Genomic DNA, 17464 nt, shown 5'->3' with positions numbered 1-17464 from the left:
GTCCTTAGGGATCGTTACACTCCAAATCAATATAATGCACCTACTTGCATTCAATTGCCAAATTTTCGTGCTCATCATTATGAGATTAAGGCTTCCACCATTAACATGTGCCCCCTTTTCTATGGGTTGAGCAATGAAGAGCCTTATAAACATTTAGATGAGTTCTTGGAAGTTTGTTCCACCGTGAAAATCACGGATGTTCCGGAAGAAGTCCTAAAAATGAAGCTTTTTCCTTTCACTCTTCGGGATAAAGCTAAATATTGGTTCAACAACTTGCGGCCAAATACAATCACCTCTTGGGCACAATTGCAACAAGAGTTCTTAAAAAAGTATTACCCCGCAAGTCGAACTGATGCCATGAGAACTTCCATTTCGTGAATTTAAACAACAAGAAGGAGAACCCCTTCATGAAGCATGGGAACGTTTGAATGACTTGCTACGGAAGTGTCCACATCATGACATTCCTAAGTGGCAATTAGTTCAATGTTTCTTTTCAAGTTTATCCGATGCCAATAAGGGCATTGTTGATGCTTCTTGTGGCGGAAGCTACATTGAAAGAAATGAAGATGAAATTTGGCAACTTTTCGAAAAAATGAGTGAAAACTCAATGCATAGATCTTCATCTTCTAGGGGTAGTCACCTAGCACATATGGGAGGAAAGAAAGCTATAAATCAAATAGACTCTTCCATGGAAATTGCCGCTGAGGTCAAAAATCTTACTCAAAGGTTTGATACATTCCTTTTGAATCAAGGTCCGGCAACTCAATCATATCCTCACCATTCCAATGAAATGTGCATGACTTGTTCTAGTTACACTCACCATACTTCAAATTGCCCTCTTGGACAAATTATACCAAGTGAGTCTCAAGAACAAGCAAATGCTGCTTTCATTCATCAAGGGAACAACCCTTATTCCAATACTTACAATCCGGGGTGGAAAAATCATCCAAACTTTGCATGGAGAAATCAAGGAGACGGTGCAAACCCTCCTCAAAATCAAGGTTACCAAGCAAAGTATGTTCCCCCACATCTCCAAAATCAAAATCAGAATTCTCAAGGTTACCGTCCTTCATTCTATCCTCAGAATGTGAATCAATACTCTCAACCTCAAGCATCAAATCCTCAGTCCTACTCTCATCCTCAAGCATCAAATTCTCAATCTTACTCTAATCCAAATCAAGCGCCTCCTAAAAGTTCAGCTTTTGAGGACAAAGTCTTGCAGGCTTTAGGTAATCTTCAAAAAGATAATCAACTGTTTCATTCTCACTCTCAATCAATTGCAAAGCTTGAAGCTCAAATTGGGCAATTAGCTAATTCTTTAAATATGAGAGAGAAAGGTAAGTTGCCTAGTCAAACTGAGACCAATCCTAAAGGGCAATTTATGGCGCAAGCAAGTCCTTCATCAGAATTTTCTGGAAATGAGCAAGTTCAAGCAATTACTACCTTGAGGAGTGGTAGGAAAGTGGATAATAAGGTAGAGGTACCTAAGGAGGATAATGAATTGGCACAACCAAGTGGTTGCATCCATCCCATTCCAAATTCTATTCCAATTTCCTTGGATGCTAGTGGTTCCAAAAAGGACATTCCATTATCTTCATCATCATCTCCCCAATTAGAGAAGCCTTATGAGCCAAAAGCTCCATTTCCTCAAGCTTTGAGAGAGACTTCATCATTTGGGAGACAAGAAGGAAAAATTCATGATATGATGGAAGTGTTTAAACAAGTGAAAATCAATCTTCCTCTTCTAGATGCAATTAGGCAAATTCCACCATATGCAAAGTTCTTGAAGGACTTGTGCACACAAAAGAGGAAGAGCAAGGGAAGGGACCTTAAGAAAGTGCTTTTAACAGAACAAGTGAGTTCCATCATTCTTTCTAACACTCCTCCTAAGTTCAAGGATCCAGGTGCTCCGACTATTTCTTGTGTTATTGGAAACCAAGAAGTTCGTAGAGCTCTCCTTGATTTAGGTGCAAGTATCAATCTCATTCCATACTCTGTTTACTTGCAGTTAGGGTTAGGGGACTTGAAGCCAACACCGGTAGTAATCCAACTAGCCGATAGATCAATTAAGAAACCAAGGGGGATTGTTGAGGATATTCTAATTAAGGTTGATAAATTTTATTTCCCGGTTGATTTTGTGGTACTAGATACTGAGCCAGTCCCTAATCTCACCAATCACATTCCAGTCATCCTAGGAAGGCCATTCCTTGCCACTGCCAATGCCACCATTAATTGTAGATCCGGCATTATGGACATCTCTTTTGGCAACATGATGGTTAAGCTTAATGTATTCAATGCAAGTCAACATCCCACAGATGAAGACGAGTGTTTCCTAGTAGATGTCTTGGATGAAACCATAGAGGAGACTCTTCCCTCTATTTTATCTAAGGACCCTCTTGAGGCGTGCCTTTGCGAAATGTTTGAAAGTTGTGGTTTTGACACAGAAGGATCCATAAGTGAGGTGAATGCTTTAATGGACTCTGTGGCCGCTTTGGATTACCCACCTTGGAAAAGCAAGAAAGAACCTCTTCCTTCACTCTCTAGTACTCCACCAGTTCCATCTCTCATCTCTCCTCCTATTCTGGAGATTAAGCCCCTTCCATCAAATCTGAAATACGCCTTCTTAGGCCCAAAAGAGACTCTTCCGGTCATCATTGCTTCCAATCTTGAAAATGACCAAGAGAATGATCTTTTGGAAGTGCTTAAAGCGAACAAAGAAGCCATTGGATGGAGTGTGGCTGACTTAAAAGGCATTGACCCTTCTATTTGTATGCATCGCATACACATGGAAGAGGATGAAAAGCCATTTAGGGATGCTCAAAGGAGATTGAACCCAAATATGAAGGAAGTGGTCATGAAGGAGGTTGTGAAACTTCTAGATGCGGGAATCATTTATCCTATCTCTGATTCCAAGTGGGTTAGTCCAACTCAAGTGGTTCCTAAAAAGTCGGGAATCACAGTTGTTGAAAATGCTAAGGGTGATCTTATTTCGAAACGCACCGCCACTTCATGGCGTGTTTGTATAGATTACCGAAAGCTGAATTCTGCCACTAGGAAGGACCATTTTCCATTGCCTTTCATTGACCAAATCTTGGAAAGATTGGCTGGGCAACAATACTATTGCTTCCTAGATGGTTACTCGGGGTACAATCAAGTGGCCTTAGATCCATTGGATCAAGAAAAAACCACATTCACATGTCCTTTCGGTACATTTGCTTATCGACGGATGCCTTTCGGATTGTGCAATGCTCCTGCCACTTTCCAAAGGTGTATGATGTCAATTTTTTCGGACATGGTGGAGAAGTATTTAGAAGTCTTCATGGATGACTTCTCGGTTTTTGGGTCCTCATTTGATTCGTGTCTCCAAAATCTCAAAAAAGTGCTTCAAAGATGTCGTGAGACTAATCTTGTGTTAAGTTGGGAAAAGAGCCATTTCATGGTTCAAGAAGGAATCGTGCTTGGACATGTCATCTCTAAAAGAGGAATAGAAGTAGATAGAGCGAAAGTTGAGCTAATTTCTGAATTGTCTCCACCTACTACGGTGAGAGAAATCCGCTCCTTTCTAGGACATGCCGGTTTTTATCGCCGATTTATCAAAGACTTTAGCAAAATTGCTAGACCCTTGTGTAACCTTCTTGCCAAGGAGACTCCATTTGTCTTTGATGAAGCATGCCTAAATGCTTTTCATCAACTTCGCACTCTTCTATCATCCGCTCCTATCATGCAACCTCCAAATTGGTCCTTACCATTTGAGATTATGTGTGATGCTTCCGACTTCGCAATGGGTGCTGTTTTGGGGCAAAGGATAGGTAAACTACCATATGCTATATACTATGCGAGTAAGACTTTCTCAGGTGCCCAATTGAACTATTCTACCACCGAGAAAGAGTTATTTGCCGTAGTATATGCCCTTGATAAATTTCGGTCATATCTCTTAGGATCCAAGGTAATTGTGTTTTCCGATCATGCCACTCTTAGGCATCTTTTAATGAAAAAGGAAACCAAACCTCGCTTGATAAGATGGATTCTACTTCTTCAAGAATTTGACTTTGAAATCAAGGATAAAAAGGGCTCCGACAATGTCGTTGCCGATCATCTGTCTAGATTAATGGTTGAATCTTCTCCAAATCTTGAAATTCATGAATCATTTCCGGATGAACAACTCTTTCAAATCTCAAATGGGACGTTGCCTTGGTTCGCCGACATTGTTAACTATCTTGCAACCAGCAAACTTCCCATTAATTGGTCAAAACAAGAAAAGGACCGATTCTTTGCTAACATCCGAAAATACTATTGGGAAGATCCCATTCTGTTTCGTTATTGCCCGGATCAAATCATCAGGAGATGTGTGCCGGAAAGTGAAGTTCCGAGCGTCCTTGCGTTTTGTCACACACTTGCTTGTGGTGGGCATTTTAGTGGAAAAAAGACCGCTTTGAAGGTTCTTCAAAGTGGGCTCTTCTGGCCCACTATCCACCGAGATGCCTATAACTTTTGTAAGGTGTGTGTTCAGTGTCAAAAGTTGGGATCAATGTCAAAGAGAGACATGATGCCCTTAACTTCAATCTTTGTAGTTGAAATCTTCGATGTATGGGGCATAGACTTTATGGGACCATTCCCAATGTCTTATGGCTTTCAATACATCCTCGTTGCTGTTGATTATGTTTCAAAGTGGGTTGAGGCTTGTGCTACCAAAACGAATGACCACTCCGTGGTAATTGCATTCGTTAAATCAAATATCTTTGCTCGTTTTGGTATGCCAAGGGCTATGATAAGTGATGGAGGAAAACATTTCTGTAATCAATTCTTGAAGCAACTTTTCTTGAAATACTCCGTCACACATAAAGTGGCCACTCCCTACCATCCCCAAACAAGTGGGCAAGTCGAGGTGTCAAATAGGGAAATCAAGCATATTCTTGAGAAAACTGTCAATCCGACCCGAAAAGATTGGTCAAGAAAATTGAACGATGCTTTGTGGGCTTACCGGACAGCTTACAAGACTCCAATAGGCATGTCTCCATATAGACTTGTTTATGGGAAGCCTTGTCATCTTCCGGTTGAGGTAGAACACAAAGCACTTTGGGCAATAAAAAGGCTCAACTTTGATCTTGATAAGGCTGGAAAGGACCGTTTACTCCAACTCAATGAGCTAGAGGAATTGAGAAATGATGCCTATGATAGTTCAAAAATTTACAAGGCAAGGACAAAAGCATTTCATGATAAACATATTGTGAAAAAGTCCTTTGAAGCCGGTCAAAAGGCTTGGTTATTCAACTCTAGGCTCAAATTTTTCCCTGGAAAGCTTCGAACCAAATGGGAAGGCCCTTATCAAATTATCTCCGTCTCACCTCATGGGGCTGTTGAACTTAAAAATCTAAAAGATGAAGGGACCTTCAAAGTTAATGGTCAAAGGCTTAAACCATACATTGATGGACAAAATTTTCAAAGAAATGTGGAATCTGCCCTCTTGGTAGATCCCATTTATTTTGAAGATTGAGAACATCTCACGTCTTTCTAGCGACGTTAAACACTAGTTGTATCGAGTTTCTCCTTCGTTGCATTTTAATTTTCATTTTATTATTATTTTATTTCTATTTTTCCTTTTGTACATTTATGCATTTTTAAATTTTAAAAAAAAAAATTAAATTAAAAAAAAAATTGTAAATGAGTAATGTAGGTTGGTGTTTGATTTTATTTCTATTTTATTATTATTATTTTTGTATATATTTCATGTTAATTTTGATTTATTCAAAAACATAAAAAATAAAAAAAAATTAAAAAATATTAATTAGTATAGGTTGATAAGTGATTTTATTTCAATTTTATTTATTATTATTTTTATTTTATTTTTTATCTATTTTTTTATTTTAGTGTATATATTCTTTTTAGTTTTGTTTTGTTTTATTTTTTTTATTTTTTTTTGTTTGTTTATTTTTATTATTATTATTATTATTATTATTTAAAAAAAAAATGAAAAATTGAAAAAAAAGGAAAAAAGAAAGATCGATCCCCAAAATGGGTAGGAGATCGATCCCATTTTCTTGGCAGAGAGCAACAAAAAAATAGGCCAAGTGGATTGATCCCCCGTCCAAAGGGATCGATCCCATTTTATTTATGTTTCTCCCTTCTTATTAAACAGTGAAGGGGACATTTTTTGCCTAAAATTGTCAATCCCCCATCAAAGCAGATCGATCGCACCTTGGCCCTTGAAACCACAAATACATTCCTCTCTGTTGCTTGAAATTCTGCTTCTTCCCCCAAAAATCTCTAAACCCAATTTCATTGTCCAACCCTCGTGATCTCTTCTCCTCTTCCACGGTGTCGCGGCTGTTAAAAACGGCGCCATGGTTTTGGGTTCTCTGTCGCGCTTCTGGGTCGCTTTTCTCCGGCGATTTCGACTGGGTTTTCCTTCGGCCGCCGGTTTGAGACTCGTCCTTTATTCTCCAGTGATCGCGGCTGGTCTTTCCGGCGAGCGTCTGAGTCGTCTTTCTGAAAAAAATAAAAATAAAAAAACAGCAGCGGCGTTGCATCTGTTTTGGCTTTAATTGTTCGTTTTTTCGGCGTCGGATCTGGGTCGTTCTCTACGGCGATCGTGGCTTCATCTCTCCAGCGTTGCGGCTGCTTCTTCTTCAGCGATTCCGGCGTCTGGTTCTTCCAACAGCGATCGCGGCTGGGTCGTTCTCTGGCGATCATGGCTGTTCGTCTTTCTTCGCGTCGCATCTGTTCATCTTCCAGCGCCATTTCCTGGTTTTTGTTTAATTCGTCGGCGTCGCGGCTGTCCGTTTTCTTCCAGCCGTGCTTGAATCAGTCCGATTCCGGATTGGCCCTCTCCGGCGAGCTTGTGACTCGTCGTTTTCCCCAGCGATTCCGGTGGCTGGTTCATCAAACGGCGTCGCGGCTGGGTTCGTCGTCGATTACCGCTTCGCAGTTCTCCGTCGATTACCGCTTCGCAGTTCTCCGTCGTCGCTGCTGGGTCTCGCCGGCGATTCTTGGACTGGGTTTACCCAGTTCTGCCGGTTGTCTTCTCCGGCAAGCTTGTGATGTTAAAAATAAAAAAAAATAAAAAAAGGAAGAAGAAGAAGGAAGGAAAAAGAAAAAAAAAAAAAAAGTAAATAAATAAAAAAAAAAAAAGGAAAGAAAAATGGACTTGATGATAAAAAAAAAAAAATAAAAAAAATTTTGGGGAAGTTTGCTTGTTGAATTTTGTTGGTTGATTTGCAGATTTTACCGTTTAAAAAAAAAAAAAAAAAAAACCAATTCAATAGATTTTGCAATAAGATTTTTATTTATTTATTTATTTCTTTTAAAATAAATGACAAAATAAAAATTAAAAAAAAAAAAAAAATTTATTTCAAAGTCCCAATCCGTCTTGCTAGAGAAGATAAACTTAGCCCATTTTATTTTTTATTTCTTTTGTAAGTTGTGTACACATAATCGTTTTCTTTGTTTCTTAAAAAAAAAAAAAAAAAAAAAAAAAAAAAAAAAAATCAAAAATATGTTACGAGTATGCCCTTATGCTTGGTTATACATGTTTAATCTTTTATCCAGGGTTTCATATCATATCTCTTTACATCTTATTCTATATTGTTTTGGAATGTATGCTTTACTTATCCCATTTGATATTTGATGTGAGTTGCTAGTATGGCTTTTCTAGTAGGTTTTTTGCATCCAAGTTTGGGGGAGACCTCTTTCGTCATGGATCATTACCGGACGTCATTAACTTTTGCCATCACGGTATACTCTTTCCATTTCTTTCATTGTTCTCATTGTACATTGAGGACAATGTGCAGTTTAAGTTTGGGGGTAACGTAGCCTTGTTACATTCTACTTTAAGTTGAGCTTTAAATGCATGATTGAGATTTGAGATATATTTGGCAATGATTTTGAACTTTTGAAGCATAGTGCCTTTAAAAAACAAGTTGTTAGAGTCTAATACTTCTTGTATGCTCTAGGATGCCATTTAGGGGTAAATTTTAATTTTTGACATCATGTTTGCTTTTGTGGTACACATCATCTTGTTGGTTGAAAATGCTTTGAGGGTTGATTCTAGAATTCTACATTTGCACTTGCGCACACTAGCATTCAATTTGTGGGGTACATGCTTAGTTGATTATTGTCTTGGTTTATCCCAATTGAGCTAGTATGTTTTGAAAGCTTTCATTCTTGATAAAATGACCTTGCAGAAAAGAAATAAAAGCACTCACCAAAGGTGAGAAGAAGAAAAAAAAAAAGAAAAAAATTGCATTCTTTCAACATGTCAACTGATTAAAAAGGAAGACAAGGAAAGAATGTAAGATGTATGATTAGTTTGAGTTCGTAGCCTAGCCATTCCGAGTCATTACGCCCTTAGGAGTGTCTTTACACTTAACGCCCTAAGACCATCTGGTTTGGGAGTCGTTGGCTCAACGCTTGTTACATGGGGTGATTAGAGAGCTTAAGGAACTTGGACATTGCACATGGTCATACATAAAAATAAAAAATGAAATCAATAAAAAAAAAAAAAAAAGAATGTTTGATTAAATAACAAGGTTCATTCAATGTCTTGATGTCTGGTACTATATCTGCATGCTAGTTTGAGGGTAAGGCTATGCCATTACTTTGATTTGCTAGGATAGCAACACATTTTGATGCCGGTTCACTTAAAAGGATGATATAATTGATTCAATTTGCATGATTAATTGATTGATGTGTGGAGGACCGTTTTTGCTTACATGATGTTGAAACGTTGATAATAGCTTAGAAATGGCAGAAATTTGCATACTTGAGGTAGTCTACTTTCAACACTTGTTTAATATGTGTCGTTGCTTCTCAAGTAAGAAAGAGCTGTTGATGTTTGTGGGTACCATTTCTGTAAACCCTCACGAGACTTCACTCGTCCACTAGGGGTAACCTAGGGGTTTAAAAGGCTTGTTGCATATGCTAAATGCAACCGTGATCCCTACGAAAGTGGTGTTATCTTTATTTGCTTTATTAGTTCATAATTGTATATATGTTTGTTTCATTTCCATGCTGTAGTTTATTGCTAGGGACTAGCAATATCTAAGTTTGGGGGCGTGATAAGTGCTTAAATGTTGCACATTTCAGCACCTAAGCTAAGGTATTTCAGTCTTTGCATCTATCTTAATTTTATATTTTAGTCCTAATTTATGTTTATGTGTATTTCAGGGCAATAAAGTTAAAATGAGCTAAGAACAGTCCAATTAAGCCATTTTGGAGTTAAGCAAAGATTTTCAGATAATGGCACAAAGCGGTCAATTTCGGGCCTTTGATGATGTTCCCAAAGATGGAGAAGCAAACCAAATAGCCCGGGGCAAAAATGGAGCTGAATAAGGCTTAAAGGAATTTGTCAACTCTGGGGGGATCGATCCCCAGGGTGGGGGATCGATCCCCCAGGACTTAGCAACATTACAGTTTTTATTTAATTTTTGGGCTCATTTTGGGAACTGTTGGGCTTTAATGAGATTGTTACTTAAGGCCCAGTGAGCCATTAGATTAGGGTTAGTTTTAGTTTTTATTTAGGTAAAGATTATTAGAGAAAAAAAAAAAGAGTTTTATTTTTATTTTTTTTCTGTATCGTGGTATCGTATTTTCTCTCTGGAAAAACACGCGAAGAAAGGGAAAAAGAAGAACAGGCTAGGGTTTGGAAGAAAAGTTCAGAGAAGATGAAGCAGATGATGGGGATTGTCCTATCTTCGACTCCATCAACCGTGAGTGGCTAATTCTTCTACTTAGGGTTGGATAAACCCTAAGCATGTAACCTATTCTCTCTCTCTTTTCATACTTTTTGGGGATTAATTTATGTAATTAGTGTATAGTCTTGAATATTATGAATTAAATTCTTCCAATTGATTATCTGTATTAATCTCATATTGTCTTATGTGCGGTTGATTGATAAACAAATTTTACACACGAATTCTTTGTTAATTGATTCTTGTGATGGCTATGCATGGTATTGCTTAGTTGTAATTGTGTTTCAAATTGATGAAAAATGCTTACATTTGATGGATGGTACTACATGTTTAGGTTAATTTGTTGTTTAATTAGTTTTAAATTCATGTTTAATTAGTTTAATTTAAGTTTAATTAATTTAATTGCAATTCAATTATTAGGTAAGTAGACCATCCATACTTATGTTTGAATTCCATACTTTTTGTCACAATTGCATTATCTTCTAGATTAATGTGTGTTAAATTTGTAACTTGGATTGATAAATCATGCTTTGAATGGGTGAATTGCACTACACTTAGTTTAATTGTCATTAGGTAGTTGATTCATGCTTGAAATTGATGGTTTACACTTTTCATTGCTCTTGTTAGCCACATATAGATTACATAGTATTATTTCCCCAATTAGTTGAAAGTGAGTGAGTTAGGGAATGTGCTTAGTGGTGAATCCTACACCCTAAGTCTCTTTCCAATCTCTTAAACTCTATTTCTTTATTGCAATCATTTAGTTTAAAATTAGTTTTAATCACAAACAAAACCCTTTTGGCAATCACAGAAGCACTAAAGTAGAATTCAATTCTGGAAAACCTATAATTGTTTAGATCTCTTGGGACGATCCCTGCTCACTTCATACTCCATAGTATAAGTGTTTAGTGGTTTTATAAATTTTAAAATATGGTGCCCACTTGACATTATTTCTAAACCTAAAGTGTTGTGCATTATTTTGTGCACACGCTCGGGTCGCATCAGAGGGGAGGAGAGGATGTAAGGCTCTCGAACACAGACAACACAAAGAGTAATCCAACCACTCGAGTAACAGGAAACTCTCAAAAAGTAGTTTTGTTGGAATGGGTTTTAATTAAAATGTGATTTATATACTACAATAATTTATAAATAACATTTTTCGGGAAGCTAAATTACATTTGTAATTGTAATAAGTTGGCCTTCGGCCCTGGCAAAGGCCAAAGTCCAAGATTAACATATAAAACTGTTAGAAAGCCCAAAATGGTCCGTACCCAAAAGAACTAAGCTGGCCCATTTACGCACCCTAACCAACGAGTCTGAGACTCAAGCTCAACTCGTGGTACTATAAACATATATATAAAGTCCGTCCAAATTCAGGGTATGCAGTTCAACTATTTATTAAACTGACATACAATAAACCAACTAGTTAGTCACTTAACTTATTCAGTTGATATGACTTAACTACCATCCGTTAATCCAGGAAGTCATCCAACTTGGTTACAGCTGATCTAATTTAGCCACAATTAGGATTCGATAACTTCCAATCCATTCCATTAATCCATTAGGTTAGGTTTATGCGTTTTGAACTAAACCGTCCCTAGTATGTCACCGTCTCATACCGGTACATACAATCCTCCATATCCATATAAATTACAACATATATAACAGTTCAATAATTTACAGACCCAAAAACCACCATCCAAATAATTGCAGAAAAATATTTAAAGCTTCAGCAATTTAAATCCAAGCATTTAACCATATAGTTGCAGGAGACGATTTAACAAATCAACAACTAACATCCAAAGCATGCATAAACCAAATTTAATGTGTCAGGGACTCCATCATGCATATGAATAGGTTAAATAATCCTATTATTATCGAATAAATTGCTAAAACAATTTCAGAAGATTGTTTAATATTTCAGCAATTTAAATCCAAGCATTAACCATATAGTTGCAGGAAACGATTTCATAATTCAGCAACTAGCCTCCTAAGCATGCATAGATCAAAATTAATAATTAAATGACCTTATCATGCACTTGAATGCATTCTAAAATAAGTTTTATAAACACATTATATTCCATCAAATTGCTGAAATTTAATTCAACAATTAATTCAACTTCTATTTGTTAACAACATAGGAAGTGCCTTAATTTTTACACTGTTTGTCTCGACAATTTAGAATTAAACTTTAATCAATTTAGGGTCTTAATAACACTCAAAATTCATTCCTTAATATCTCTGTAAAGTTCCAAATTCACTCAAATAGTCTCCATGCTCCAACAGTGAACATAGTACGTAGAAAATAAAAAAAAATAAAAAAATAAAAAAAACTTAAAATAAATCAAAAATAAAAAGGGAGCCTGCTCCAAAATTTGGAGCAGGCTCTTTTTCCAGCCTAGAGCCGGCTCTAAGACTCCTTAGAGCCGGCTCTACTTTGTTGTGGGAGCCGGCTCCCACTTCTATGGAGCCGGCTCCCACTTCTATGGAGCCGGCTCTCACCTCCTTTGAGAGCCTTCAGTCCTCGGTGCGTCGTTTTAGCTCTTGTGCTCCTTCTCCGGCTTATTCCAAACACTCTGTTAGTTTTTAAAACCAAACTTAGGTGTCATATTAATACCCAGTAGCATCCCAATGGCTTGATAACAACAATTAAAATCAATTACAGAGATTAAATTTGCTACCGAACTAACCCGCGTTAGGAACAAAACTGAAACTATAATTCTATTCCAACCTCTCTGTTTCTCTTCACAAACTGATCTTAGGAGTCTTATATCATCTCATTAACATCCCCAGGGTTTGTTTACAGAAGATATAAGCAAGAATCGTAACTAAAATCTCAACAGATTTTAATATGCTTTAATGAACAGAGCTGGGAGCAACAATACACGAACTATAAACAGATTTGAATTCAATGTAAACGAATCATCAACAAGCATACATTAAACACATAAGTTTCATTTACTAATTAGTTAATCCCTAGAGACTATCTAGGTGCACAGAACACGAGCCAAAGAGAAGGAGAAAGAAAAGAATTTGCCTGTAGTTTTGGACTCAAAACGTGTCGCCGTCGTCCTAACTTCCGGTAACCACAGACTATCTTCTAGCCTCCTCTGGTTCTGGTATAATCCACCAAAATCCTCCCTTGGTACTCACTGTTCTTCTCCTTGACAATTTTTACAGGGCCTCCATTCACAACCCTCTGTGTGCTAAGAACTTACTTCACGTTTATGTAATCTGATTTATGGTTGTAAACCCTAGGCTAAAGCATAATGGTTGTATTTATAGATTTAGCTCTAAAACCCTAATCCTTGTAATTTTAGTGGCAGGGCCCTAATCTTAATCCTAGTCGGCCCATAAACAAAACCTATGATTAAATTAAAAAAAAAAATCACGTAACTTAATTTTAACAATTATAATAAGTTAATTACCTAAGTTTAAAACAGTGAATTACAAATAATACAATTAATAATTTATGAAAATAGACACAACAATTTAAGAATTTAAATAAACCAAATAATGCACATAAAACCAATTTAATTTCAAATAACCAATTAAACAAATGAAAAACAATAAAAGAAATAAAAAATTGCGATAAAGACAATAAAATAAATAAAAATGCAATACAATAAATAAAAATGCAATACAATAAATATTAAAAATGTCGAGACTATCCTTTTTAAAATTAGGGGTATTACACATAACTACCCAAAGTGTCGGTCTAAGGATCCCGAAGTATTCGCCGAATAAATCAAAGTAATTATTGATTAATAAAAGAGTCTATACTTCTCTCATGCTTAAGAGTCAAATGTCATGACAGTTATAAGGAGCAATTGCATACGACGGCTCTCGCAATATATCTCAACCTAACGCGGATCCAGTTCAAGTCTTAATTAATTATGAGTCAATCCATAATTACTGACTATGAACAATTTATGATTACTATTTACATTCATATATTGATCATCATCACATACATATATAAATATCTCTTGTAATTAAGTGGACATTATCAATTCCATAATAAATCGAAACATAATACATTGAATTCACCAATTATATAAATCATAAATATTTCAGATATTACAGGAACATATGTCACTATAATCCAAATATGAATTTGCTATGCCAAGGCATATAAATCCCATTAACTAATTGCATACCACGTAATTGCATTAGCTAAAAGTTCAATCTTTCTAGAGAAATGATTTTTTGGCCAAGCACTTCAACCGATATCTCCTTGAACTGCATTCAACAATTTTTCTGGCATAGGTTCTGCATTTCACGAAATATCGAGTTTATTTATCATAACTCATCTCTTGAATGCACCTAGGGTTGAAAAACTCTCCGTCCTCTAGTTCGGTTTACTTATTTGGTTGATAAATCATTTTTTTCCATAACATTTTTACTGATATATAATCTTTAAAAAGTATGGACTTGGTTAGCTTGTCATTTGGAAAACAACTCTTAAAAACTCAGAAAAAATAAAACTATTTTTAAATAATTCTCTAAACAATTTATGGACAAGCAACCTGATGGATAAAAATAGTATGGCCAAAGAAATTTTTATGCTTAAAAACTATTTTCAGAAAACTAAACCGAGCAGGTTCTATACAACTAATGATAAAAGTAAAAAAAGTATTAATCATCCCACATAGAATCCCCCACCAACAATGTGAATCACATCCCATGCACAACAGGATCCAGCTCCAGCTTTTTGACTTTCGAAAACAATCATTTTATTTAGGCATTTTCCAAATGTAGGGTAGAGAAATCCATGGTGAACCTACAAAAGGAAATTTTTTGCGTAAAGGTAAAGCCCAAGAAAATGTTGCCACAAAGGTCATATCTCGAGGCAAGAACATGGTAATTCGAGTAAACATGGTTTTGGTTAATCCTTGTCTTGTGGAGGGTCAATAGGCGGGTTCATAGCATAGAATTTTGAAACTCTCCCATTATAGTTGTGACGACTTTAGAGTATGTTCACATCTTCCTTGCAATCGTGGTAGTTTTTTTGGTTCTATTGGAAGTTAACTTTGTTTCGGTGGAGTATTTGTAACAGTCTATCATACCAATCACGTGTGCACGGTGCTTGAATCACAAAAAAACTAACCAAATTAGTATTTGATCCAATACTCTATTTTTCTTTTTTGAAATTTAGTGCTTTTATTATTCTAAAAAGTTGCAGATATATTAAGAAAATAAATTGCAGTTCTAAAATCTTTTAGATTCATAAAACTCCACATATGATAGACTTTAAAGTTTATTCAAAATATTGTGAAATTTGAGGAGTTGAATGAAAAAAAAAAAAATGTTGTCTTCACCTAATAATAAAAAATATAACATAAAAATCTCCAATAATTTGGTAAAATGGATCGAATAAAAATGGAGAATTTTTTCACACGTCTGCCATTTTCAAAGTAAAAAATGAATTATGCAAGTTGATGACTAAGGCCATGGAAATTAAATTACAGTTTCTGTCATATATATATATATATATATATATATATATATATATATATATATATATATATATTTCACCTTATTTACCAACTTGAATTTTTTTTTTTTTTTTTTTCAATTGATCCACATTCAATGCGTTTTCTCCTAAACTATGACCCACTTGACTTCCTCAGAAAGAATAAATAATATCAGAACCCTAATATTACTCTTTAAGTCTACAACTCAGTTGGCAATTGAACCAACAAACTGTTAAAAACACTATATAAGGAAGCTTATATACTTGGTCACTTGGGCATATACGATATATATATTCATAAACTTGTATTTCTTTGCAACCTACGTATTACCATGAACATGTCTAAAGGAGTACTCATGCTCCATTACTTCTTCCCTCTTTTGCTGATATTAAGCTTTAATTTCGTAGCAATTGAAGGCCGGGTTTTGAAAGGTCCGAATACAAAAGCTTCTGGTGGAGGAGGGATGAAGCGTTTCTTCGCCGGATTTTCTTTTCAGGCGGCTAAGCATTCCGGCCCCAGCCCTGGCGGTGGAGGACACAAGCAGCGTACCGGCGGCCACTACTAGTGATCCCAATGATATATGTTCCATTCATTCCTATTATTAGTATTAATTTTTTGTTTCTTTTTATACAAGTTTCATGAAACTAGTGCTCATTTTTTCTTAAGATACAAGTGATGAAACATACCCTTTGGTATTTTCATTTTCAAATTTTTTTTTTTTTTTGGGGTGAAAAACTATTTCTAAAATAATATTATGAGCCTTTAAAACTCAGAGCTGATAATATATTCTCTTCTTAATTTGGAATGTATTTATGAAATAGCACTCATAGCCAAACAGCTGATTCGAAAATATATTATTAACATAAAAATTGAAAATTAACTTACGCCCTTTTCGTTATTATCATTATTGTTTCTTTATTGATGTTAATCATGTTACAGAACCATATGTCCACAAATTGATGTTTTTCAAAAATTAAAATAGCCTCTACTAATTAGCCTTAAATTTCATAGGTTTTTTCTTTTTTTAAAAAAAAAAAAAAAAATTGTAAAATGTATAGATAAGTATAACTGAACAAGGCCTGAATATATAGGCCCAAGAAGCCCAAAGGTCAAAGAACCCCAACGAAAGTTATGCGTGAGGAGTTCAGTATTTATTACATAATGTAAACAATGTAAATCAATAGTTATACCATAAGCTTTTAAAAAATAATTTGCTATCTAGCCCATACGCACTTTCCATTGCAAGAATGTTAAGGGTTGGAGGGGAGGAGAGGGTGCAAGGCTCTAGAACACGAACACCTCAACACAATGAGTAATCCAATCACTTAAATAACACGAAACTCATTAGTCTATACACAGACTCAAAAAGTAGTTTTGATGAAATGGGTTTTAATTAAAATGTGATATATATACTACAATAATTTATAATAACATTTCTTTTTCGGGAAGCCAAATTACATTTGTAAATGTAATGATGATGTATGAATTTTTTAACTGATCTCTAGGGCCCATAAAAAAAAAAGGGTCAAAAGTCCAAGATCAACAAATACAGCACTTAGAAAGCCCAAAATGGTCAGAGTACCCAAAAGAACTAAGCTGGCCCATTTAGAAGCAGCCAATTTGAAAATAAAAGATCGTTGTGTGCATAGCATTTCACATACTGTATTAAAATTAGGGGTGGTCATGGATCGGATCAGATTAGGTATCAATCCTAATCCAATCCGCTCCCAACAGAATAGACAAATCTTAATCTGCTACCAATCCGTTATCCCACCGATTGGATCGGATTGGATTCGCAGATTGGGTTTTATCTAAATTATTTATTATTATTTTTATAATTAATATTATTTATTATTTTTTTATCTTTTAACCATAACTAAAATTTTAATTTATTAATATTAATTCATATATTTAAATAATTATTAACTAAAGAGTCCATTTAATTATCATTAACTAATTACATTAACTAATATATTTTTTAAAAATATATATATATTTCACGGATCGGATCGGATCGGATTTTTAACAGCACAATCCGTGAGCTACGGATTCAATTTTTTTTAATCTGCTATCGATCCGTGGGTGTAGCAATCCGATTAGATTCGCATGAATTGGATCAGATTCGCGAATTCACGGATTAGTTGCCTACCCCTAATTAAAACAAGGCAAAAGTGCAAAATACCCCTGGAGGTTCCGCATATGAGCAGTATTTCCCTATGTGGTACAAAACTGAACAAGTTAGTCATAGTAGTTCCAAAAGTGAACACATTGCCCCCAAAACAAACTGGAACCACTTTCCCG

General features: G+C 35.6%; 1 non-coding gene across 1 annotated transcript; it reads right to left on the bottom strand.

The window, feature by feature from the left end:
* Nucleotides 1–354: 354 nt before the first annotated feature.
* Nucleotides 355–462, bottom strand: LOC132301882 (small nucleolar RNA R71). Its single transcript, XR_009480665.1, has one exon. It is a non-coding gene; the product is annotated as a small nucleolar RNA R71 (small nucleolar RNA).
* Between the last annotated feature and the right edge of the window lie 17002 nt (nucleotides 463–17464).

The sequence above is a fragment of the Cornus florida genome, unplaced genomic scaffold, assembly GCF_030987335.1.
Source record: "Cornus florida cultivar Cherokee Brave unplaced genomic scaffold, ASM3098733v1 CherokeeBrave_3.0.0_Hap2_Chr03, whole genome shotgun sequence".
Lineage (NCBI taxonomy): Eukaryota > Viridiplantae > Streptophyta > Magnoliopsida > Cornales > Cornaceae > Cornus > Cornus florida.
This window is presented reverse-complemented; position numbering and strand designations above follow the sequence as displayed.